The following is a 25,467-nucleotide window of genomic DNA, read 5'->3' as shown; positions in this document are numbered from 1 at the left end:
GTACGTTGCCAACACAGATAGGAGTGGAAGGCCTCCTGCTCCACCCACATTCTCCTTCCTCCTTATCAGCCCTCCCCCACCTCAATATCCAAGCTGTGGATAGAAATTTGTTATTGATAACAAAAATAGCAGAATCCTCCCATGGCTTATTTTTCTAGGTTTTTAATAAATTGTAGCAAGTCAAATTTTTATTCCCATTTATTAATATTCCTACATGCTTTCTTGAAGGGAAAGAGAGTGGATGGAAATATCATACATGCTCTAGGACAGCAGTCCCCAACTGTTTTGGCAACAGGGGCCAGTTTCATGGAAGACAATTTCTTCATGGACCAGAAATGGGGGATGGTGGGATGGTTTTGGAATGAAACTGTTCTGCCTCACATCATCAGGCATTAGTTAGATTCTCATAAGGATCACACAACCTAGTTTCCTCACATGTGCAGTTCACAATAGGGTTCGTGCTCCTATGAGAATTTAATGCCACTGCTGATCTGACAGGTGGCAGAGCTCATAGTAACTCTGGCTCGTCTGCCACTCACCTTTGGCTGTGCGGCCCAGTTCCTAACAGACAATGGACAGGTACCAGTCTGAAACCTGGGGACTGGGGACCCCTGCTCTAGGAGTTATGTGTGACATACAGATGTCAGCATATCTCATTGGCACCACCTGAGGAATGGGTGTAGCATGCAAATTGATATTTGATGTATTGTTGATGAGAGTTTGCATACCCTGTACTGTTTGCCAGTACTTCTGTCTACTGTCTTAGGAGGAGATATTTAATAGGGTCACTTTGATGATCTTCATTATTTAATTGCCACCCATGGTAGAACCCCAGAAATGAAACTTTTTGATGTTCTCTTTTCCAGGATAAAATTCTCTGACATCTGAAATTGCTTTCTGAGAATTAAATAGTAAATGAATCTGAGATGACTCTCTAAAAGTTCACAAATAAATTATATCGTTTATCTAGCCTATGAGTAATTACACATATAATCAATAATATATAGTAAAGCACATTAGATGTATTCCCAAATATATATATGCATATATGAGCAATCCACTTTTATACAATATTGTTGGAAAATCAATTGATCTGCATATGTGAAATTTTGGCTTCCTTACTTAAAAACTTACCTTTCTACTATTTTAACAATTTTGATGGACTTTCCTTTGAACTGTTTTACATACTTCTCTTTCAAGAAAGAAAGAGAATATGGAACTCATTTAGTCCTTTTTGGAAGGCTTGTGTTAATACTATAAACAGAATTTATTTGCTCTGTTCTCTGAGCAATGTCACCCCCAGGTATGGTGGCCTTGAAGATTCTTTGAGACATTCTGTCCATTATATTTTTGTGGCTCTTTTCTTACTAGAATAACCAGTCTAGTGTTTAGAGGTTTTAGCCTGATGATCTCTAGCATTCTTGTAATTTGCTTCTTATCTGCATTGAGCTGCAGCTCACGACATAAAAGCATTAATATTGTGTGTAAAGTAAGAGTTAATAGGCTCTGAATGATTAGAGTACATATAAATTATGGGGACTTGATGTTGTGGAATAATAACCCTGAATTGCTGATTCTTGGGCCCCTTTTTTCCGCTTTCTCTTTGGTTTCCAGGTGGGCTATAAAGAATAGAGTTTGCCTAATAAGTGAAGTGTTACTCTCCATTAAAAAACAATGAGGTACATATGAATTCTTTAAATCTTACTGGGATTAGCAGTGTTTAATTTGGGATGACCAAGGGATAAGCAGGGAGCGCTTCTGGCTGTGCATAAGAGAGGAGTGTTTTTATTTGTGTTTGTCAAGGATGAACTTATGAGCAAACTACAAAAGGACATTGCCTCTTTAACGGAGGCTCTGGCTTGTGTTCCTGGGAGCTTCGCAGCGTTTGTTCGTAAAGCAGCATGAAAGAGTTGATTTTCATTTTATGTTGTGCTTGTGAGGCATTAGCATGATGTTCTAACACTTGTAAATGAATACAGCTCTCGCCTAATCTGTCATTTTAATGCCTTATAGATTTTATTTCACTCGATGTTGTACCAGATTCTCAATAATAATAATCAACTGCTTTGTTGTTCTCTTGCAGAAATTAAATTTCTGCAGTGAGTGTGCAACTAATAAAAGATGTTGCTTGAGGAAACAAAAAATAAATATGATGAATCATAAAAGTTGGGTGGGGGGGAGAGGGGAAGTTGCTCCTAGATGAAAGACAATTACTGAACCAGTGGTGAATGTGTCTGATTCTCATATTGTCAACAGCTTAATAACCCTCACAAAGTCTTTAGCCACAGTACTTATGTCTGAGCATTAACCTCATGGACTTGGCATTTCCCACAATTTCATTGAAAAGCATTAAAATAAAAAGGTGAGGTAGTAAAATCACTATTCTCTTTGCTTTGCACCCTAGATAAGTTTGCTCAGGGTTACCATTTTGCCACACATACCTTTTATCTTTTCCTTGTCATGAGCTATCCAGGAGAGCGCATCAAGGCAGCTGTGTGGGACTTGGAGTATTGGCAAAGACTGCTAAGTGGAAAATAAACAGTGTGTCTATCACCAAGCTACAAGAACACAGCACTCAGAGCAGTGAAATGACAGTCCATGGCAAGCAACTAATTGGTCACCAGCTTTGGAGGAAATACATTATTCCAGACCTCTGTCATTTACCGTGTTCTTTAAACTAGAGAAAAATCTGCCAGGTTGAAGTGTTGGCTGTAACCCCCAAAAGAAAGGAAATAGAGAGTTGAGACTGTGAGGCTGGGCAGGCACTTTGGAGACTGAGTAATTGAAGACATCCATTGCTAGAGAAAGAGTCAGTTTCCTGAGACATAATGAATTCACCCCATCGCGCACAGGTATTGTGTGGGTCCAGCACCGGTTGTGTGATGAATGTTGAATTTCACATAGCTTCTGCCTGAGAATACAGGCTCAAGTGAATTCAGCGTGTGACCAAATTTTTATGAGAGTCGTCCCTTTTTTTTTCACAGTTTGTCTCTCTAATTTATCATTTCTCTTGGAAAGGTTGATACATTGATGAGCTATGGAAAGCAAGAGGGAACATGCCCATCTACTAAGAGGAGAAGAGAGCCTAAAACACACATTCACTAAGGAAAAGAAAGCCAAATGTGAGGTAACAGAACTCACAGTGCTAGACCTACAACTGTAGTATAATATTCAATTTAAAAATATTAAAAGTAAAGACCTAATGCATAATCAAATTGACTTAAGCATGTGAACCTCTATCCCAAACTGGGCATATCGTATGCAGAAGAGAAGGAATAAGAAGAAACTTCTCGCACAAATACGCATTTTATTTATGTATTTAAACGTGCAGCCACATAGACTCTCCCCATTCAGGTTAGCTTGGATGAATGAGGCCTTAGTGTGCACTGAGATTGTGAATTTAAAAAGCCAGAGGTCTCGATAGCAATAACTGGTTGTTTATCTTAATCCACAGAAGTATGTAGTCCAAAAATTATAAAATAGTTTAAAATCATGTAGGTTAATAGCTTTATAAATGTAAGCGCTGTTTCTTTGATGGGCCTTAAAGGGCCCATAAACTCTTTGGAATTGTACCCTTTAATATGTATGGATATATATACATTTTAGAGATGAAGAAGATCAGTGGTTTTTCTCGGATTCTCTAACAAGACCAAAAAGAAGCCGAAAACCTTTTAATTGTGTATACTGAAAGAAAAAGAGGAAGAAAAGAACAATAATAAATTTTAAGGAAACCTATGATCAATTGTTCATGAATGTCAGCTCTAAATAGGAAAAGATTTATTAAAACTAGTTTTTAAAAGTTGTTTGTTTTTATAACTTGCTCTTAATCAGAATGAGAATCATCTTAGAATTTCATATGGAATCCTTTTGCATCCATAGGACTTCATTTCCATTTTTAAAACAAATATATAACCTAAAAGATGCCCAGATCGTATCTTTGTATTCCTAATCTATGTGTACTGTTGTGCTCGTACGTGCACACACTCTCTCTCTCTGCCCACTTTTGCCTTTTCAGAAACAATAACACATGGTTTGCCAAAGAATCTGCATTGAATAATACTGGTGGTGACCACAAGAACATGTCTCTCTGACTGCAAGGAACATGAGTGACCCAGGGTTTCAGTTGCTGCCTTGGAAATTCATCACAGTGCGAGTCTATGCTTCCCACGGGCTGCTCCCAGCCTGTGAATAAGCCTGGCATCTTTGTTGAGGCAGGCCTATTTCTGGAGATGCAGGATCCTCCGATGGGCGAATTTGGCTCTAGGACTGCTTGATGGCCTTGACAGACTTTCCTTAGAAATGTATGGCAATTTAGGATTCCTCCACCCTTCCACCTTTCTCTCCTTCACCTGGGGTCAGACTTGCATCATGGCCTGAAAGCTCCCCCAGCCTCTCCTGCCCTTCTCCTCATTTTCTTTCACAGGCATATCCTCTAATAAATTTCTTGCACATTGAATCTCATCTTGGCATCTACTTATTGGAGGATCCGAAAATTCACATTTTTAACACAATAATAAAATTCACATTTTTTCATCATCCACTATATGCCAAGTAATGTGTTACTGTGTAGTCTCATTAAATCCTCTCAAATCCCAAGAGATAAGAATTACATTTATTTTACAAGAAGAAAAGCAGTCACTCTGAGGGGTAAAATAATCTACATGGCAGTAGTTTGCAGTTACCATTTGAAGAATGTTCGGTTCTACTCCAAAGCCCACCGCAAAACCACCACTAAACCACGGCATCTTTGGAGCAATTGGAATGACGATTCTGTTCAAATCATATTAATACTAATCACTGTGTTTGACTTTTTGATTTAGATACAACCGTGATTGAAAAATCATGGTATTTGTATGTAGTCACCTGTTCTGTCTGGCTTTGTTTTAGGGGATTGCAATGTGAAATTCCTGACTTTTACCCTGGGAGGGGCTTGTGCAGAGGATTTGAGTTACTCATCTGAACGGACTGCCTAAAGACGCTTCAGTTTGTGTTGTCTGTGCATTCACTCGGCATCCATAGCTAAACTAAGATGCTGGGAATGAGAGACTGTTCAAGGAGTAGAAGCCTTGCTTCTAGCTTCTATATTCCTCCTACCACCTGTGACTTTTAGCATTGTCAGGGAAGTCATGAGGTTAGAGCTGATTTTTTTTTTAAGAAAATGAGAAACATAAATGTTCCCTTTTCAAGGTTTCTGTTTGATAGTGTTTGCTAGACAAAGTAGAATTTTCACAGCACAAGTCCTTAGCTCAAGAGCTCCACTCAGTCAGCAGTTATTTCATGTGCCTTTTATCCAGCCTTTCTCATTTGAAAAAAGGAAAAAGAGAAATTTATCCACTCAAAGTGAGCTTTTTGCTAAACTTGTGTCTTTCTCTCGTTTGTCATGTTAATTACATCCCAAACAACCCTATTGCAGAGAATTCTGCAATCAAACCCTAAAGTCACATCAGATGTACAGTGGCTTTTAAAGTGGACTGATTTTTTATGTAATAATAAATTTAGTGTTATGTTTACCTCTAAATAAATGCAGATTCTGCTTCTTAGAATACCTGCTACTTCGTATACCGTGTGACCTACTATGGCAAGATGTTTAACCTCTCATTTCTTACTTTCCTCACATTTAAGGCAGAGATAATAATATCTCCTCTATAGGGTTATTATATGCAATGTGTTATATGATATGCATTTAATTCATGTAAATGTGTGTGAAATAAATAACCAGATCTTCCCCAGCTAATTTTTGGTGAGGCAATTTGACAGTTCTATGTAGATAGACCTATTCAGCAAACTATCCATAAGGAGAGAGAGTTTATCTGAAATCTCCTTGGCTGGACAATACTTGTGCGTTCAGATACCTTTAGGAAGTGATTTTCCCTATGAATGGCAGAATTTAAGGAATCTCAACTGAATGAACATAGGTAGGTGCTCAGTGAATTTATTACAAAACTAAGTCAACAAGGGAATGTGGCATAGAATGAGCTTGGTCCTCCAAGGTGAAAAAGCTAATGCCTGCATTAGTAAAGCATTATTCCATTAACTCATTTTCAGTTAATACAAGAGTAATTATTCAAGTATTACTCAAATTCCCTTTAATATTAACATTGTGTATGGAGATTACATATTACAAAAACGTTTGAGGATGAAACCAATGTATAAGTCATTAAAATTATTCTGTTGCAGGGGTGAGATGGTGAGGACTATTTTATTACTGTGCAGAAAATTCCTTGGTCATCTAACATGAGATCATACTCACCTTCCAGCCTTGTCTACTTGTTTATAAATTCCAACAAGCAAAACAGTGCCAAAGGACACACAGAGTTTTTCCAAATAAAGTGCTAAAATGGTGGTCAAAATGTTGGCAGTGTGTGTCATGTGATATGTTAATCATAGTTACAGACTGACTTGAAAGGTATTAGTTTAAGAGGAAAAAAGACAAAGAACTTTACCTGTCTTTTTTTGGTTTTATTTGAGACGGAGTCTCGCCTGTCGCCCGGCTGGAGTGCAGTGGCTGGATCTCGGCTCACTGCAAGCTCCGCCTCCCGGGTTTACGCCATTCTCCTGCCTCAGCCTCCCGAGTAGCTGGGACTACAGGCGCCCGCCACCTTGCCCGGCTAGCTTTTTGTATTTTTTAGTAGAGACAGGGTTTCACCGTGTTAGCCAGGATGGTCTCGAACTTCTGACCTCGTGATCCGCCCGTCTCGGCCTCCCAAAGCGCTGGGATTACAGACTTGAGCCACCGCGCCCGGCTAACCTGTCTTAAACTCATTTCGGAGGGAGAGGGTTGAAGTGTTTCCTAATTGGATGATGTTGGCTGGTTTCATCTCAATCCTCGAGGGATCTAGAAATACAGTAGGGTCCCACATTAGCTTTATATGTAATATGGAAGCAACTTAATGGGGCCTTATAAAGCTTAATTCAGCACTCTTATGCAAGAAGAAATGTGGTCATAGCCCAAGACCACCTAAGAATGAGAAATAATAAAAGGAATATTTGTGGGGTCCTTGGCCTGGCCAAGCTTTGGTGTGTATCTCCAGAAAATTTATGAGAGAGGCAAATTTGCTTTTTTTTTTTTTTTTTAAGCCACTACTACATTATAATTTTACCATTTAGCATAGTTATATACGCACCTATTGTATTTCCTCTTACTGGATCATCAGCTCATTACAGGCCAACATTTGTTCATTAAACAAAACGTATTAAGTTCCCATTTTGTTCTGAGCGCTAGCAATATAAAGAAAAAGAAAAAAAAGACAACATTGCTGTCCTCAAGAAGCGTATCATCTAGTGGTGGATGTGCAAATTTAATTAAGAATTACATTTATATCTCCTTGTGCAGCAGTTTCCAACATGAGGTTGCACATTGAAGGTATGAAAATTTCATATTCCATAATATGATGACATTATATGATATTTGATAGTAATAGAACATCTATTTATATTTAAAAATGAGAAATTATGTTTAATATTGAATATGTGGATTTACATATATTACATATATATCATTGTAATTATATATTAAAAATACTTTAGTGATAGTAAGATAGCAGTTGGAAGACAAATATTATATATACCCACTGGATGTCAGTAAACAATTGTTGAATGAAAAGACTCATAATCTCAGGTTAGTAACTCTTCTTATTGTCACAGGTACACTAAAATCTACTTCTTGTCCTTTTAACCATGCGTGCTTCCTCTTCTGCCTATTGCCCCATGAGCAAGTTCCCTCAGTGACATGTCTAACTTATAGTTTGCCCTGCATTGACCAACCCAGAAGTTTTAATTCAATCTTGAGTTGAATAGAATTGAATTATATTCCTTGAATGCATTTCTAATAATGTTTTCATGAGGTAACACACAGCAAGCTTTACAGAAGGTTCATTTCAGTCCCCAAGTGTACACATTTTCTCTGAGCAGTTCAAGGTAGCCTCTATATTAATGAACACATATGACAAGCTCCGTGGGTCACCAAATACTAGACAACATGGTCATGATTAGGTTTCTAATTTTTCTGCCCTAGAGCTCTTGTTCTACTTACTGATGCCACTTCAGGGAAGAAAGTTAGTCTTTATTTTGAGGGGTTGTAGCAAGGTTTCTCAGACTCATCACGGTAGACATTTGGGACCCATAATTCTTTGTTATTGGAGGGCGGTCCTGTGCATTGTAGGGTGTTTAGTATTATCTCCATCCTCTACTCACTAGATGCTAGTAGCAGTTCATTCCCCTCCCCCATTTGTAACATGACAAACATCTGGGGATATTGCCCAGTGTTCCCTGGGGAGTAAAACTGTCCTCATTTGAAAGCCACTGGGTTAGGGTAAAATAGTATGAGGCATTAAAAAATGTACAGTGTAATTTAGCAACTAGCAGATTAACTATGTAATTGGGTTCAAATGCAATGTGAATTTCTAAAATGTGAATAATCAAAAATGATGTATTTGAGAGGTTAGAGTCAACTCCAATCCCCTGCTAATCACATTAGTTTTGAGTTGTAAATAGTAACTTAAATCTTACTTCTCTCCAATGTTATTTAGCCATGGGGGACAGAGGTTTTGAGTGGTGAAATAGTAAATGGTAGGAAGAGTAAGAGGGAAGATCTACAGATAATATAACAAATTGGTGAAGGATGATTAGTAGCATGTCTTCTGAATAATCAAATGAATCAAGGCTATCAGGAAATTCTATCGCTCATGACATCCATTGGGAGGTATGCCCAGAAACAGCCAACAAAAGGTAGCATAGTACATAGGAAAAGATGATCCTTGGAATCTCATTATTAAAAAGTGGCTCAAGGTCAGTTTCCCAGCGCATTAGCAGAGTGCCTGTTTTCTGAATGAGCTAGCTAATTTTACTCTAAAGGCTTTCTCTAAATTCTAATTGGAGAGTCTTTAAATCTTCAAACATGAAAATGTTGGAGAAGAGATTCAATTATATGTGAACTGAAAATAGGAATAGATATGCTTGACCAATATGTTTCTGTTTTCCCGTGAGAACTAATGGAAAAACATCCAGCCTACCCCAGCCTACCCCAATGGGCTTGCTGTCCATTTGCTGGATTTATGTCAGATGGGGAATTACTCAGAATCCAAGATACCGCAAAAGCAACTTGGGTCAAAACTGTCAATTAAATGGAGAAATTATGTACAAAATTAGGATTTCAGAGACCCAGATCTTTTGGCAGATAGCTAGGTCCTGACGCCCTTTGAAATCAGAATATAGTACAATGACCCTCTGGGGTAAACCTTCCCATTAAATTTGCAATTCTTCAATGTTTGAGACTGTCCAGGGAGCAAACGAATTAAGACTTTCTTTTGTGAAATATTTTTTTATTTCTACCTGGCCTAAATTCTGATTCCTGCTTCTCTGTGGACTGCAAATGGAAAGGTTCATGTCCTATGGCAAGTGCCATCTATAACATACGCTTCTGAAAATTTAAAATGGCTATAGTTTATTGTTTTGTCACTATGTGTTACATCTACAGATTGTTTAAGTGACAATAGGAAAAAAGGGCTCTATATGTATGCAAAAGAACATGTAATTGGATGCAAATCAGCAATAAGGCAAAGAAAAGACATTTAACTATTGCTTGTTTTATGTGATATAGGTTTTGTTATATATATATCATATTTATTTATCATATAGCAACTGGATGCATAGACTTTAAAACCACTTGAATATTAGCTTTTGCATAATTGGGAGGCTGCCATCACCAGTCCGTAGCACAAAGTCAAAAGGTATTTTTAGGAATTGCTTACAATGAATTGTGGGTAATTTGAAATAAATTTGTAGGAAGCCTGTTAAGTCTCTTTCTATCTTTCCTCTCTCTCTCTCTTTCTTTTTTCACTACAAAACACCTTAAAGATCATTTCTCTAATGCATTGGTCTGTCAAATCTGTATAAACAAGTATAAATGTTAAAAAAGTAAAGAATACTAATCAAGAGACACAAGACATACACTGCCTAATAAATCTTGCCTTCAATTTATTTGTCTAGTATTACAAAGGCAGAGGAGATATCAATTAATATAGGCAAAGAGGACCCATAATTTATAATTAACTGGCAAGTGGTTTGTAACAAACAGCAGCACCGAGTCTAATAGCCGGTAGAAAAATAACTAGTGTTGATTTGTCCCTCGGCAAATTAATAGAGTGCTTATCAATGACAGGGTTACATAAAACTGCTAAATAAATAATCATCAGTGAGTTCGAGTGAAGCAGATCTTTAACAAGCTTAATCTGAACCTCTTGACATCTGTAGACTATGAAGAGATTAAATGGTAAGAAAGAGAAGATACAGTGTGCACATTGTAAGCCTGCTCAGTAACTGTACAAGATCATGTTCTTACGTAATGAGAAATAAAGAAACATTTTTATTGCAAAATTACACTGAAAAATGATTTTCATTATAATTAGAGTGAAAATTATAAAAGATATATCAAGGAAATGCTGAATTGGAATTCACCAGATGAGAATTTCACTACATCTCTTAACAATGAAAACACATAATTTTAGTCACTTTTGATATATCTTTGCTCGTTTGCTTGGCTTTTATTACTCACCTTTGTACATGCCACATATTCCAACTCATATGTCACCACCACTACATCCGTGAGCTTGTTTTGGGTTATTATGGTTCCTCTATAGAAGAAAATTAATCAAGGTTCTATATTTAAATGGACATTTCCACCCTGCCTTCCCACCTACCCTCCCCCTAGGCATATATATGGAATTCTCAGGTTTTTTTGTTGTTGTTGTTGCAGGGCATTTTATTACTCCTGGTTTAGACTGTGCATCATTTGCATTGCTGGGAATTAATAGACCTGTATAATACCTCAGGTCTTGTCTTTCTATAAGAAAATTTTTTAAATTGCCATCTTTTGTAGGCATATTAACATCATTATACCACTTACTTTTTCAGCACTAGTGAATTAAACAATGCCTTTTTAAGATTGATATAGATATATAGTTGGAGCGTCTCACAAATGGGGAGATCCTCCCTATATTTTAAATAGAAACCTGGTTTCTACTGGGATAAATATATATTTCCATAGGTGTTCCTGTGAGAGACAAAACATGATGTCTTTGTCCATTTGTGCTGCTATAAAATACCCTAAGGCTGGGTATTTTATAAATACCCAGAAACATTTATTTTCTCACAGTTCTGGGGTCTGGGAAGTCCAAGATCCAAGGTTCTGGCAAGTTTGGTTTCTGGTGAGGGCTACTCTCTGCTTCCAAGATGGCACTTTAAGCACTGCATCCTCATATGGTAGAACAGAGGGGTAAAAAGGGACCAAATACTCTGTGAAGCCTCTTTAATAAAGCCCTTAATCCCATTCACAAGGGAGGAGCCCTCATGACCTAATCACCTCCTAAAGGCCTCATCTCTTAATACTGTTGCATTGGGGATTAAGTTTCAACAGCGATTTTGGAGGGACACAAAACCATAGCATATTCAAACTATAGCACATGCAAACATGGGGCTGGAAAGTCATGGGTTGCATCCAGTGTCCCATTTTTGTTTAGGGCAGAACATATCCTCATCAACATTTCCACATTCCTTGGGCTTGGGGATCCCACCTCTGTAGGGATTCACCATTAGACTTGTCTTTGCTCTTCTTAAGAGCTACCAGTGAAGATCAGCTGCAGATATGATTGATCATTTACATTTTATTTTTTGGATATGTCTTATTTTCTCATGTTAAATGTTAGCTAGCACCAACAAGAGCTGCTGAATATTCAGTGGGCATGTGTGTGTTTGTCTTTAATGTGCTTGGTAACTTACAGCAAGCTACTCTGTTGGAGATATTAAATTACTTGAAAATGCTCAAATCTTAGTTATCAGCATCACTGCTTTCCTGAACTTCAGACCGAATTTCCAACAACCTTTTGGGCATCTCACCCGTAATATTCTAAGAGAACTTTATGTTTACATTGTAGACATTCAACTCATAAGTTAGTGGCATCATATTTCATCAAGCTGTTCAAATTTAAGTAGGAGACATCCTTAATTTCCTATTCTTCCTCATGTTTTCTATACACTCTAAAGCCATCCAAATGAATCACTATATTCTTCTATATTTTTATTATTTGTTTTTGAGTCAGGATCTTGCTCTGTGACCCAGTCTGTAGTGCAGTGGCATGATCATAGCTCACTGCTGCCTCAAATTTCTGGATTCAAGTAATCTTCCTTCCTCGCCTCCCCAAGTGCTGGGATTACAGGCATGAGCCATTGCACCCAGCTGATATCCTTTAATTAAGCATCTAAAAGCACTCTCTTGTATGTCCCTTCCTATTTCCAGTGTCACCACCTTGATTCAGGCCCTTATTATCTCTTACTTGAGGTTTTATAATAGCTTCTGAGGTAAGAATAATGACCCCACAAAGGTGTCCAGGTCCTAGTCCCCAGACCCTGTGAATATGTTACATTATATGTCAAAGGGGAATTAAGATCGCAGATGGGTTTAAGGTTGCTAATCAACTGACTTTAGGGAGATTATCATGGATTATGGCAGTGGGTCCAATTTAATGACAGGGATCTTTAAGAGTAGAAGAGGGGGACAGAAGAGGAGTGAAAATGATTTGACTTAAGAAGGACTTGACCCAGTGTTGCTGGCTTTAAAGATGGAGAATGTGGTCATAAATAAAGGACAAGGAAATGGATTCTCCCAACAGCCTCTAGAAGAAAGGTAGCCCTGCCAACACCTTGATTTGAGTCCAGTGAGACCTGTGTCAGACTTCTAACCTGCAGAACTGAAAACTAATAAATTTGTGCTGTCTTAAGCCACGAAATTTGTGGGAGTTTGTTACAGCAGCAGTAGGTAAACGAATACAGTCATCAGTTCTTAGCCAGTCCCCTGGCCTTTAGCTTCCTTCTTTTGTATCTATTTTCCTTAGTTTTACCAAAATTATCTTTAAAAATACAGATCTGGCTATGACACATTCTTGTGTTAAATTCTTTGATGGTTTCCTACATTGACTGGGATAAAATTGCACTGCTTTAATATGGCACACAAGGCTCTACATTATCTGTTCTTAGTTTCCAGCTTTTATGCCTCCTATAGGTGTGCCCCTCCCTCATACTCCCCCTTCCCCACATTCCAAAAAAATGTATTCTATGCTCAATACTTATTAGCTTACTCAGTTTCTGGAAAATACCAATAACCTTTATAGCTGCTAAGTGCTTGTTTATGCTGGTCACTTTATGTGGTATGTTCATTTCCTTGCTTTCTCCCTGATGTGTTTACCAAGCACATTCTTTAGTACTGAGTTCAGGGGTATCTTTTATGGCTCTTCACATGATATGATTACTCCTCTCGCCACAGCTGCTCCCTGTCAGACTAAGTGAGCACTTACTACATCCCAGCCATTCAGTTGTTCTAAACATTTTACAAGTATTAACTTCTTTAATCCTTGTAACAAGCCTATGGGAAAGAGATATTCTCATCTCTATTTTATGGCTGATAAAATTGAAGCACAGGGAAGATAAGTAATGTTCCCAAGTTATAAAGCTAGTAAGAGATAGAGCTAAAATTCAATCCCAGGCATCTGTGACTCTAGAATTTGTTATCTAAACAATACTCTATACCTTCAAATCCCAGTCAAGTTAGTGAATAAGGAGAACATTTGCTTTTTTGGCTCTGTGAAAATAGGAAACTTTTTACTGAAGGAGTTGACAACATGATATAGCCCCCCACTCTCTGTGGTCTCATTAACTTTGATATATTTGGGTTTTCAAGCAAAATCTGTTCATGCCAAAATTGTATTTTCTAAAATGTTTTTGAAAATGCTTACATTTATGTCCATGAAGGATTTGATCAGTAGTTTTTTTGTAATGCCTATTTTTTATTGTGCTTTTAGACTAATGCTGGTTTCATAGAATGGGGTGGGAATTATTCCTTCTTCTCTGATTTTATAAAATAATTTATGTGAAATTGGCACTATTATTATTTTCTTATATGTTTGGAAGAATTCACCAGTCAAGTCATTTGATTTTAGAGTTTTCTTTCTGGGAAAGTTTTAAACTTTAAAATAAATAAAAATATGTAATAGGGCTACTCAAATTATCTATTTCTTCTTGAGTGAGTGTTGGTAGTTTGTTACTTCATGAAATTTTTTCATTTCATCTAAGATGTTGAATTTATCGACATAAGGTTGTATATAGTATTCCCTTATCCTTTAAATGTTCTGAAAATTGTAATGATGTCACCTCTGTCTTTCCTGAATTTGGTAATTTATATCTCCTCTCCCTTTTTGCGAATTAATCTGGCTGTAAGTTTACCAATTTTATTGATTTTTTTTCAAAGAATCTGATTCTGGTTTTACTGATTTTTTAAAATCATTTTTCTATTTTCTATTTCACAGATTTCTTCTCTGATAGTTATTATTCCTTTTCTTCTCTTTACTTTAAATTACCTTTTTCTGTGTGTGGTTGTTGCTTTTGTTTCTTATGGTAAAAGCTGAGTTTATTGATTTAAGACCTTTCTTCTTTTCTTATATATGCATTTTCTGTTATAAATACCCTCCCCAACCCCCAGTACTGCTTTACTGGAATTCACAAATTTTGACACACTGTGTTTTCATTTCCATTCAGTTCAAATTACTTTCTACTTTCCCTTTTGATTTCTTCTTTAACCTATGGTTTATTTAGAAATGTGTTAAAATTTCTAAATATTTGGGAAATTCTTTTGATTTCCTACTTAACTTCCTTTGAAGTTAGAAAAGATATTTTTTAAGACTTGAATTCTTTTAAATTTATGGAGACATATTTTTATGGCTCTGAAGATAGCCTATCTTGGTGTTTGTAGCACATTTGGAAAGTAGAATTTTTTGAGACAGGGTCTCATTCTGTCACCCAGGCTGAAGTACAGTGGGGTGATCATGACTCACTGCAGCTTCAACCTCCAGGGCTCAAGAGAGAATGTATTTTCTAATGGTTGTAAGATGGAGTGTTCTATATATATGTATTGATTAAGTTAATTTGGTTGATACCATTGTAAAATCTCTATGTCCTAACAGTTTTTTTTCCTATCAATTATTAAGAAAGAGATATTAGATTTCTAGATTAAATTTATAAATTTGTCTATTTCTCCATGTAGCTCTCAGTTTTGCTTCATGTATATTTTGAAGATATTTTATTACATATATACACATTTAGAATTTTTATGTACCGATCCTTTTATCATTATGAAATTACCTTCTTGTCCACTGCTCAGTTAGCTCATAGTCTTTCCCTTGGTGTGTACATTGTCTGATATTAATGTAGTCACTCCAGCTTTCTTTTGGTTATCATTAGAATGGAACATCTTTTTCTATACTTTTAAAGTATTTGTTTCTTTATATATAAAATATGCTTCTTGTAAATGGTGTATAGGCCATTCATTTTTTAAATTATTTTTTGACAATTTTTGCTTGTTAATTGGGGTGTGATATGGTTTGGCTGTGTCCCTACCCAAAATATCTTGAATTGTAATCTGAATTGTAATCCCCACATGCTGGGGCAAGGGGCCTCATGGAAGGTGATTAGATCATGGGGGTGGTTCCCCCATTGCTGTTTTCATTATAGTGAGTGGAGTTCTCACAAGATCTGATGATTTTATAAGGGGCTCTTCCTCACTTCACTCTGCACTTCGCTCTCCTGCCACCATGTGAAGAAGGATGTATCTGCTTTCTCTCTTGCCATGATTGTAAGTTTCCTGAGGACTCCGTAGCCATGTGGAGCCATGAGTCAAGTAAAAATATTTCTGAGGTGCCCAAGATGGCCAAATAGGAACAGTTCCAGCCTCCAGCTCCCAGTGTGAGTGACACAGAAGATGGGTGATTTCTGCATTTTCAACTGAGGTACTGGGTTCATCTCACTGGGGCATGTCAGACAGTTGGTGCTAGTCCATGGGTACAGCCCGACCAGTAAGAGCTGAAGCAGGGCGAGGCAAAGCCTCACCTGGGAAGTGCAAGGGGGAAGGGAATTCCTTTTCCTAGCCAAAGGAAAGTGAGACACACAACACCTGGAAAATCGGGTAGTTCCCACCCTAATACTGTGCTTTACCAAGGGTCTTAGCAAACGGCACAGCAGGAGATTATATCCCACACCTGGCCCAGAGGGCCCCATGCCCACGGAGCCTCCCTCATTGCTAGCACAGCAGTCTGAGATCTAACTGCAAGGCAGCAGCAAGGCTGGAGGAGGGGTGCCAGCCATTGCTGAGGCTTAAGTAGATAAACAAAGCCGCCAGGAAGCTTGAATTGGGCGGAGCCCACCACAGCTCAAGGAGGCCGGCCTGCCTCTGTAGACTTCTCTGGGGACAAGGTATAGCTAAACAAAAAGCAGCAGAAACCTTGACAGAGGTAAATGCCCTTGTCTGACAGCTTTGAAGAGAGCAGTGGAGCTCCCAGCATGGAGGTTGAGATCTGAGAATGGACAGACTGCATGTTCAAGTGGGTCCCTGATGCCTGAATAGCCTAACTGGGAGACATCCCCCACTAGGTGCAGACACCTCACACCTCACACGGCAGGGTACACCCCTGAGATGAAGCTTCCAGAGCAAGAATCAGACAGCAACACTCGCTGTTCAGCAATATTCTATCTTCTGCAACCTCCACTGCTGATACCCAGACACACAGGGTCTGGAGTGGACCTCAAGCAAACTCCAACAGACCTACAGCTGAGGGTCCTGATGGTTAGAAGGAAAACTAACACACAGAAAGGACACCCACACCAAAACCCCATCAGTACGTCACCATCATCAAAGACCAAAGGCAGATAAAACCACAAAGATGGGGAAAAAGCAGTGCAGAAAAACTGGAAATTCAAAAAATCAGAGTGCATCTCCCCCTCCAAAGGAATGCAGCTCATAGCCAGCAACAGAACAAAGCTGGACAGAGAATGACTTTGACGAGTTGAGAGAAGAAGGCTTCAGTCAATCAAACTTCTCAGAGCTAAGGAGGAACTACGTAACCAGCGCAAAGAAACTAAAAACCTTGTAAAAAGATTTGACGAATGGCTAACTAGAATAATCAATGTAGAGAAGCCCTTAAAATAACTGATAGAGATGAAAACCATAACACGAGAACTACATGACAAATGCACAAGCTTCAGTAACCGACTGAATCATCTGGAAGAAAGAGTATCAGCGATTGAAGATCAAATGAGTGAAATGAAGTGAGAAGTGTAGAGAAAAAAAGAGTAAAAGGAAATGAACAAAGCCTCCAAGAAGTATGAGATTATGTGAAAAGACCAAATCTACGTCTGACTTGTGTTCCTGAAAGTGATGGGTAAAATGGAACCAAGTTGAAAAACACTCTGCAGGATATCATCCAGGAGAATTTCCCCAACCTAGTAACGCAGGCCAACATTCAAATTCAGGAAATACAGAGAATGCCACAAAGATACTCCTCAAGAAGAGCAACTCCAAGACACATAATTGTCAGATTCACCAAAGTTGAAATGAAGGAAAAAATCTTAAGGGCAGCCAGAGAGAAAGGTCGGGTTACACACAAAGGGAAGCCCATCAGACTAACAGCAGCTCTCTCGGCAGAAACTCTACAAGCCAGAAGAGAGTGGGGGCCAATATTCAACATTCTTAAAGAAAAGAATTTTAAACCCAGAATTTCATATCCAGCCAAACTAAGTTTAATAAGTGAAGAAGAAATAAAATCTTTTACAGACAAGCAAATGCTGGGAGATTTTGTCACCACAGGCCTGCCCTACAAGAGATCCTGAAGAAAGCACTAAACATGGAAAGGAAAAACAGGTACCAGCCATTGCAAAAACATGTCAAAATGTAAAGTCCATCGATACTAGGAAGAAACTGTATCAACTAGCAAGCAAAACAATCAGCTAATATCATAATGACAGGATCAAGTTCACACATAACAATATTAACCTTAAATGTAAATGGACTAAATGGTCCAATTAAAAGACACAGACTGGCAAATTGTATAAAGAGTCAAGACCCATCAGTTTGCTGTATTCAGGAGACCCATCTCACATGCAGAGACACACATAGGCTCAAAATAAAGGGATGGAGGAAGATCTACTAAGCAAATGGAAAACAAAAAAAAAGCAGGGATTGCAATCCTAGTCTCTGATAAAACAGACTTTAAACCATCAAAGATCAAAAGAGAAAAAGAAGGCCATTACATAATGGTAAAGGGATCAATTTATCAGGAAGAGCTAACTATCCTAAATATATATGCACCCAATACAGGAGCACCCAGATTCATAAAGCAAGTCCTTAGAGACTTACAAAGAGACTTAGACTCCCATACAATAATAATGGGAGACTTTAACAACCCACTGTCAACATTAGACAGATCAATGAGACAGAAAGTTAACAAGGATATCCAGGAATTGAACTCAACTCTGCACCAAGCAGACCTAATAGACATCTACAGAACTCTCCACCCCAAATCAATAGAATATACATTCTTCCCAGCACCACATCGCACTTATTCCAAAATTGACCACATAGTTGGAAGTAAAGCACTCCTCAGCAAATGTAAAAGAAGAGAAATTATAACAAACTGTCTCTCAGACCACAGTGCAATCAAACTAGAACTCAGGACTAAGAAACTCAATCAAAACTGCTCAACTACATGGAAACTGAACAACCTGCTCCTGAATGACTACTGGGTACATTACGAAATGAAGGCAGAAATAAACATGTTCTTTGAAACCAATGAGAAGAAGGATACAACATACCAGAATCTCTGGGACACATTTAAAGCAGTGTGTAGAGGGAAATTTATAGCACTAAATGCCCACAAGAGAAAGCAGGAAAGATCTAAAATTGACATCCTAACATCACAATTAAAAGAACTGGAGAAGCAAGAGCAAACACATTCAAAAGCTAGCAGAAGGCAAGAAATAACTAAGATTAGAGCAGAACTGAAAGAGATAGAAACACAAAAAACCCTCAAAAAAATCGATGAATCCAGGAGCTGGTTTTTTGTAAAGATCAACAAAATTGATAGACCACTAGCAAGAGTAATAAAGAAGAAAAGAGAGAAGAATCAAATAGACGCAATAAAAACTGATAAAGGGGATATCACCACCTACCCTACAGAAATACAAACTACCATCAGAGAATACTATAAACACCTCTATGCAAATAAACTAGAAAACCTAGAAGAAATGGACAAATTCCTGGACACATACACCCTCCCAAGACTAAACCAGGTAGAAGTCGAATCCCTGAATAGACCAATAGCAGGCTCTGAAATTGAGGCAATAATTAATAGCCTACCAACCAAAAAAAGTCCAGGATCAGATGGATTCACAGCCAAATTCTACCAGAAGTACAAGAAGGAGTTGGTACCATTCCTTCTGAAACTATTCCAATCATTAGAAAAAGAGGGAATCCTCCCTAATTCATTTTATGAGGCCAACATCATCCTGATACCAAAGCCTGACAGAGATACAACACAAAAAGAGAATTTTAGACCAATATCCCTGATGAACATCGATGCAAAAATCCTAAATAAAATACTGGCAAACTGAATCCAGCAGCACGTCAAAAAGCTTATCCACCATGATCAAGTGGGCTTCATCCCTGGGATGCAAGGCTGGTTCAACATATGCAAATCAATAAATGTAATCCTGCATATAAACCGAACCAAAGACAAAAACTACATGATTATCTCCATAGATGCAGAAAAGGCCTTTGACAGAATTCAACAGCCCTTCATGCTAAAAACTCTCAATAAACTCGGTATTGATGGAACGTATCTCAAAATAATAAGAGCTATTTATGACAAACCCACAGCCAATATCATACTGAATGGGCAAAAACTGGAAGCATTCCCTTTGAAAACTGGCACAAGACAGGGATGCCCTCTCTCACCACTCCTATTCAACATAGTGTTGGAAGTTCTGGCTAGGGTAATCAGGCAAGAGAAAGAAATCAAGGGTATTCAGTTATGAAAAGAAGAAGTCAAATTTGCCCCTGTTTGCAGATGACATGATTGTATATGTAGAAAACCCCATTGTCTCAGCCCAAAATCTCCTTAAGCTGATAAGCAACTTCAGCAAAGTCTCAGGATACAAAATCAATGCACAAAAATCACAAGCATTCCTATACACCTATAACAGACAAACAGAGAGCCAAATCATGAGTGAATTCCCATTCACAATTGCTTCAAAGAGAATAAAATACCTAGAAATCCAACTTACAAGGGCTGTAAAGGACCTCTTCAAGGAGAACTACAAACCACTGCTCACTGTAATAAAATAGGCCACAAACAAATGGAAGAACATTCCATGCTCATGGATAGGAAGAATCAATATTGTGAAAATGGCCATACTGCCCAAGGTATTTATAGATTCAATGCCATCCCCAATAAGCTACCAATGAGTTTCTTCACAGAATTGGAAAAACTGCTTTAAAGTTCATATGGAACCAAAAAAGACCCTGCATTGCCAAGACAATCCTAAGCCAAAAGAACAAAGCTGGAGGCATCACACTACCTGACTTCAAACTATACTACAAGGCTACAGTAACCAAAAGAGCATGGTACTGGTACCAAACCAGGATATAGACCAATGGAACAGAACAGAGCCCTGAAAAATAATACCACACATCTACAGCCATCTGATCTTTGACAAACCTGAGAAAAACAAGAAATGGAGAAAGGTTTCCCTATTTAATAAATGGGGAAATTGGCTAGCCATAAGTGCTGGGAAAATTGGCTAGCCATAAGTAGAAAGCTGAAACTGGATCCTTTCCTTACTCCTTATATGAAAATTAATTCAAGATGGATTAGAGACTTAATGTTAGACCTAAAACCATAAAAACCCTAGAAGAAAACCTAGGTAATACCATTCAGGACATAGTCATGGGCAAAGACTTCACGTCTAAAACACCAAAAGCAACGGCAACAAAAGCCAAAATTGACAAATGGGATCTAATTAAACTAAAGATCTTCTGCACAGCAAAACAAACTACCATCAGAGTGAACAGGCAATCTACAGAATGAGAGAAAATTTTTGCAATCTACTCATCTGACAAAGGGCTAATATCCAGAACCTATAATGAACTCAATCAAATTTACAACACCATCAAAAAGTGGGCAAAGGATATGAACAGATACTTCTCAAAAGAAGACATTCATACAACCAACAGACACATGAAAAATTGCTCATTATCACTCGCCATCAAAGAAATGCAAATCAAAAACCACAATGAGATACCACCTCACACCAGTTAGAATGGCAATCTTTAAAAAATCAGGAAACAACAGGTGCTGGAGAGGATGTGGAGAAATAGGAACACTTTTATGCTGTTGGTGGTACTGTAAACTAGTTCAACCATTGTGGAAAACAGTGTGGCGATTCCTCAAGCATCTAGAACTAGAAATACCATTTGACCCAGCCATCCCATTACTGGGTATATACCCAAAGGATTATATGTCATGCTGCTATAAAGACACATGCACACATATGTTTATTGCGACACTATTCACAACAGTAAAGACTTGGAATCAACCCAAATGTCCATCGGTGACAGACTGGATTAAGAAAATGTGGCACATATACACCATGGAATACTATGCAGCCATAAAAAAGGATGAGTTTGTGTCCTTTGTAGGGACATGGATGCAGCTGGAAACCATCATTCTCAGCAAACTATTGCAAGAACACAAAATCAAATACCACATGTTCTCACTTATAGGTGGGAATTGAAAAATGACATCACTTGGACACAGGAAAGGGATCATCACACACCGGGTCCTATTGTGGGGAGAACGAATGGGGAAGGGATAGCATTAGGAGATATACCTAATGTAAATGACAAGTTAATGGTGCAGCACACCAACATGGCACATGTATACATATGTAACAAACCTGCACATTGTGCACATGTACCCTAGAACTTAAAGTATAATTTTAAAAAAAAAATCGTTCCTTTGTAAATTACCAGTCTTAAATATTTTCTTCATAGCAGTGTGGGAACATACTAATAGAGTAAGCTGGTACTTCAGAGAGTGGAGCACTGCTGTAAAGATACCCAAAAATGGCTGGATATGGTGGCTCACACCTGCAATTCCAGCACTTTGGGAGGCCAATGCGGGTAGATCACAAGGTCAGGAGATTGAGACCATCCTAGCTAACACGGTGAAACCCTGTCTCTACTAAAAGTACAAAAAATTAGCCAGGTGTGGTGGCAGGCACCTGTAGTCCCTACTAGTCAGGAGGCTGAGGCAGGAGAATGGCGTGAACCTGGGAGGTGGAGCTTGCAGTGAGCAGAGACCATGCGCCACTGCACTCCAACCTGGGTGACAAAACAAGACTCTATCTGAAAAAAAAAAAAAAAAAAAACCCAAAAATGTGGAAGCAACTTTGGAACTGGGTAACAGACACAGGTTGGAAGAGTTTAGAGGGCTCAGAAGAAGACAGGAAAATGTGAGAAAGTTTGGAACTTCCTAGAGACTTGTTGAATGGCTTTGACCAAAATGCTGATAGTGATATGAACAATAAAGTCCAGGCTGTGGTGGTCTCAGACAGAGCTGAGAAACTTCTTGGGAACTGGAACAAAGGTGACTCTTGCTACACTTTAGCAAAGAGGCTGGCAGCATTTTACCCCTGCCCTAGAGATCTGTAGAACTTTGAACTTGAGAGAGATGATTTAGGGTATCCAGCAGAAGAAATTTGTAAGTACCAAAGCATTCAAGAGGCAAAAGAGCATAAAAATGTGGAAAATTTGCAGCCTGAAAATGTGGTAGAAAAGAAAAACCCATTTTCCGAGGAGAAATTCAAGCTGGCTGCAGAAATTTGTATAAGTACGGAGGAGCCAAATGTTAATTGCCAAGACAATGGGGAAAATGTCTCCAGGGCATGTCAGAGGGCTTCACAGCAGCCCTTCCCATCAGAAGCCCAGAGGCCTAACAGGAAAAAAATGATTTCATGGGCTGAGTCCGCTGCCTTGCTGCTTTGTGCAGTCTTGGGACTTGGTGCCTTGCATTCCAGCTGTGGCTAAAAGAAGCTAATGTGTGGCTAAAAGAAGCTCAGACTGTTGTCTCAGGGAGTGCCCCAAGCCTAGGTGGCTTACATGTGGTATTGGGCCTATGGGTGCACAGAAGTCAAGAATTGAAGTTTGGGAACCTTCGCCTATATTTCAGAGGATGTATGGAAACACCTGGATATCCAGGCAGAAGTTTGCTACAGGGGCGGAGCCCACATAGAGCACCTCTGTTAGGGCAGTGGGGAAGGGAAATGTGGGGTCAGAGCCCCACACAGAATCCCCACTGGGGTACTGCCTAGTGGAGCTGTGAGAAAAGAGCCACCATCCTCCAGACCCCAGAATGGTAGATCCACTGACAGCTTGCACCATGTGCCTGGAAAAGCCGCAGACACTCAGTGCCAGCCCATGAAAGCAGCTGAGAGGGGGACTGTACCCTGCAAAGCCCCAGGGGCAGAGTTGCCCGAGGCCATGGGAGCCCACTAGTGCATCAGCATGACCTGGATGTGAGACACAGAGTCAAAGAAGATTGTTTTGTAACTTTGAGACTTAATGACTATCCTGCTGGGTTTTGGACTTGCATCGGTCCTGTAGCACCTTTGTTTTGGCCAATGTTTCCAATTTTAAGTGGGTGTATTTACTCAATGCCTGTACCTTCATTATATCTAGGAAGTAGCTAACTTGCTTTTGATTTTACAGGGTCAAAGGCAGAATAGATTTGCTTTGTCCAAATGAGACTTTGGATTTGGACTTTGGGGTTAATTTCAGAATGAGTCAAGACTTTGAGGGACTGTTGGTAAGGCAAGATTGTGTTTTGAAATGTGAGAACCTGATTTGGGAGAGGCCAGGGGTGGAATTATATGGTTTGGCTGTGTCCCCACCCAAAATCTCGTCTTGAATTGTAATCCCCACATGTTGAGGGTGGTACCTCATGGGAGGTGATTAGATCATGGGGCCAGTTTCCTCATGCTATTCTCATGATAGTGAGGTTTCATGAGATCTGGTGGTTTTATAAGGGTCTTTCCCCACTTCACTCTGTACTTCTCTCTCTCCTGCCACCATGTGAAGAAGGATGTGTCTGCTTCCCCTCTGTGATGATTGTAAGTTTTCTGAGGCTTCCCCAGCCATATGGAACTGTGAGTCCATTAAACCTCTTTCCTTTACAAATTACCCAGTCTCAGGCACTTCTTCATAGCAGTGTGAGATTGGACTAACACAAGGCGTTTAAACCATTTTTATTTAACATGATTATTGACCTGTATGGAAAAAACTAAGTCTATTATCTTTCTGTTTTCTATTTGTTCCATTTCTTTTTTTCTAACTCTTTTTTTTAACTTTTCTGGGTGATTATTTGGATTATTTGTGTTCATTTTCACACTGCTATAAAAATATCTGATATTGGGTAATTTATAAAGAAAAGAGGTTTAATTGGCTAACAGTTTCACAGGCTGTACAGGAAGCATGGCTGGGGAGGCCTCGGGGAACTTCCAATCATGGCAGAAGGGGAAGGGGAAGCAGGCACATCTTCACATGGCCAGGGCAGGAGGAAGAGAGAGAGGTGGGAAGTGCTACACACTTTTAAACAACTACATCTTATGGTAACTCACTCACTGTCAGGAGAACAACACCAAAAGGGAAACCTGCCCTCATGATCCAATCATCTCCTAACAGGCCAATCTCCAACATTGGGGATTACAATTAGACATGAGGTTTGGGTGAGTACACAAACCCAAACATACTATTATTTATTATTACATTTTTGTCTCCTTTATTGGCTTATTAGTTATAACTCTTGTTTTCTTTCTTTTTAGTGTTTGCTTTAGGGCTTATAATATATACCTTTAATCACATTCTACATAAAGTATTACCGTACCATGTCAGGTAGAGTATAAGAACCTTACATTAGTATCCTTCTAGTGTTTTCCTCCCGTTCTTTATGCTATTGCTTCATACATTTTTCTGATATAATTATGTGTTATAAATCCCACACCACATTGTCATCATTTGGTTGAAATAATCAGTTATCCTTTAAAGAAATTTAAATCATAACAAAAACATCTTAACTACTTACCTATTTGTTACTATTTCCAAGGCGCTTCAATCTTTTTTTAGACACTCAGGTTTTCATTTGGTGTCATTTATTTTTCTCCTGATGAGGTTTCCTTAACATTTCTTGTCATGCAAACCTGTTGGTCCTGAATTTTTCAGCTTTTATACATCTGAAACCAATTTTTATTTCATCTTTACATTAGAAAAATATGTTCCCTGGTATGGAATTCTAGTTTAATAGTTACTTTTTTTTTTCTATCTGTACTTTAAAGGTGTTGCTCCACTGGCTTCTCCTTTGCACTGTTTCTGAAGAGCAATATGCTGTAACTCTCATCTGTCTTCCTCTGTGTGTCTTGTGGCTCTTTCTTTGGCTACTTTTAAAACTTTCTTTTCTCACCGGGTTTGATCAATTGGGGGTAGTTTTTCTTTATGTTTCTTGTACTTGAGCTCATTGAGATTCTTGAATTTGGAGTTTA

At 38.6% G+C, this 25,467-nt stretch overlaps 1 protein-coding gene across 2 annotated transcripts in view; it reads left to right on the top strand.

Annotated features, from left to right (window-relative positions):
- Positions 1–25,467, top strand: part of LOC126933952 (uncharacterized) — a 408,012-nt gene that overhangs the window by 267,354 nt on the left and 115,191 nt on the right. The gene's annotated exons all lie outside the window — the stretch shown is intronic.

Source organism: Macaca thibetana, chromosome 13, assembly GCF_024542745.1.
Source record: "Macaca thibetana thibetana isolate TM-01 chromosome 13, ASM2454274v1, whole genome shotgun sequence".
Taxonomy (NCBI): domain Eukaryota; kingdom Metazoa; phylum Chordata; class Mammalia; order Primates; family Cercopithecidae; genus Macaca; species Macaca thibetana.
The sequence above is the reverse complement of the archived record's forward strand: the minus strand, read 5'-3'. Positions and strand labels throughout refer to the sequence as shown.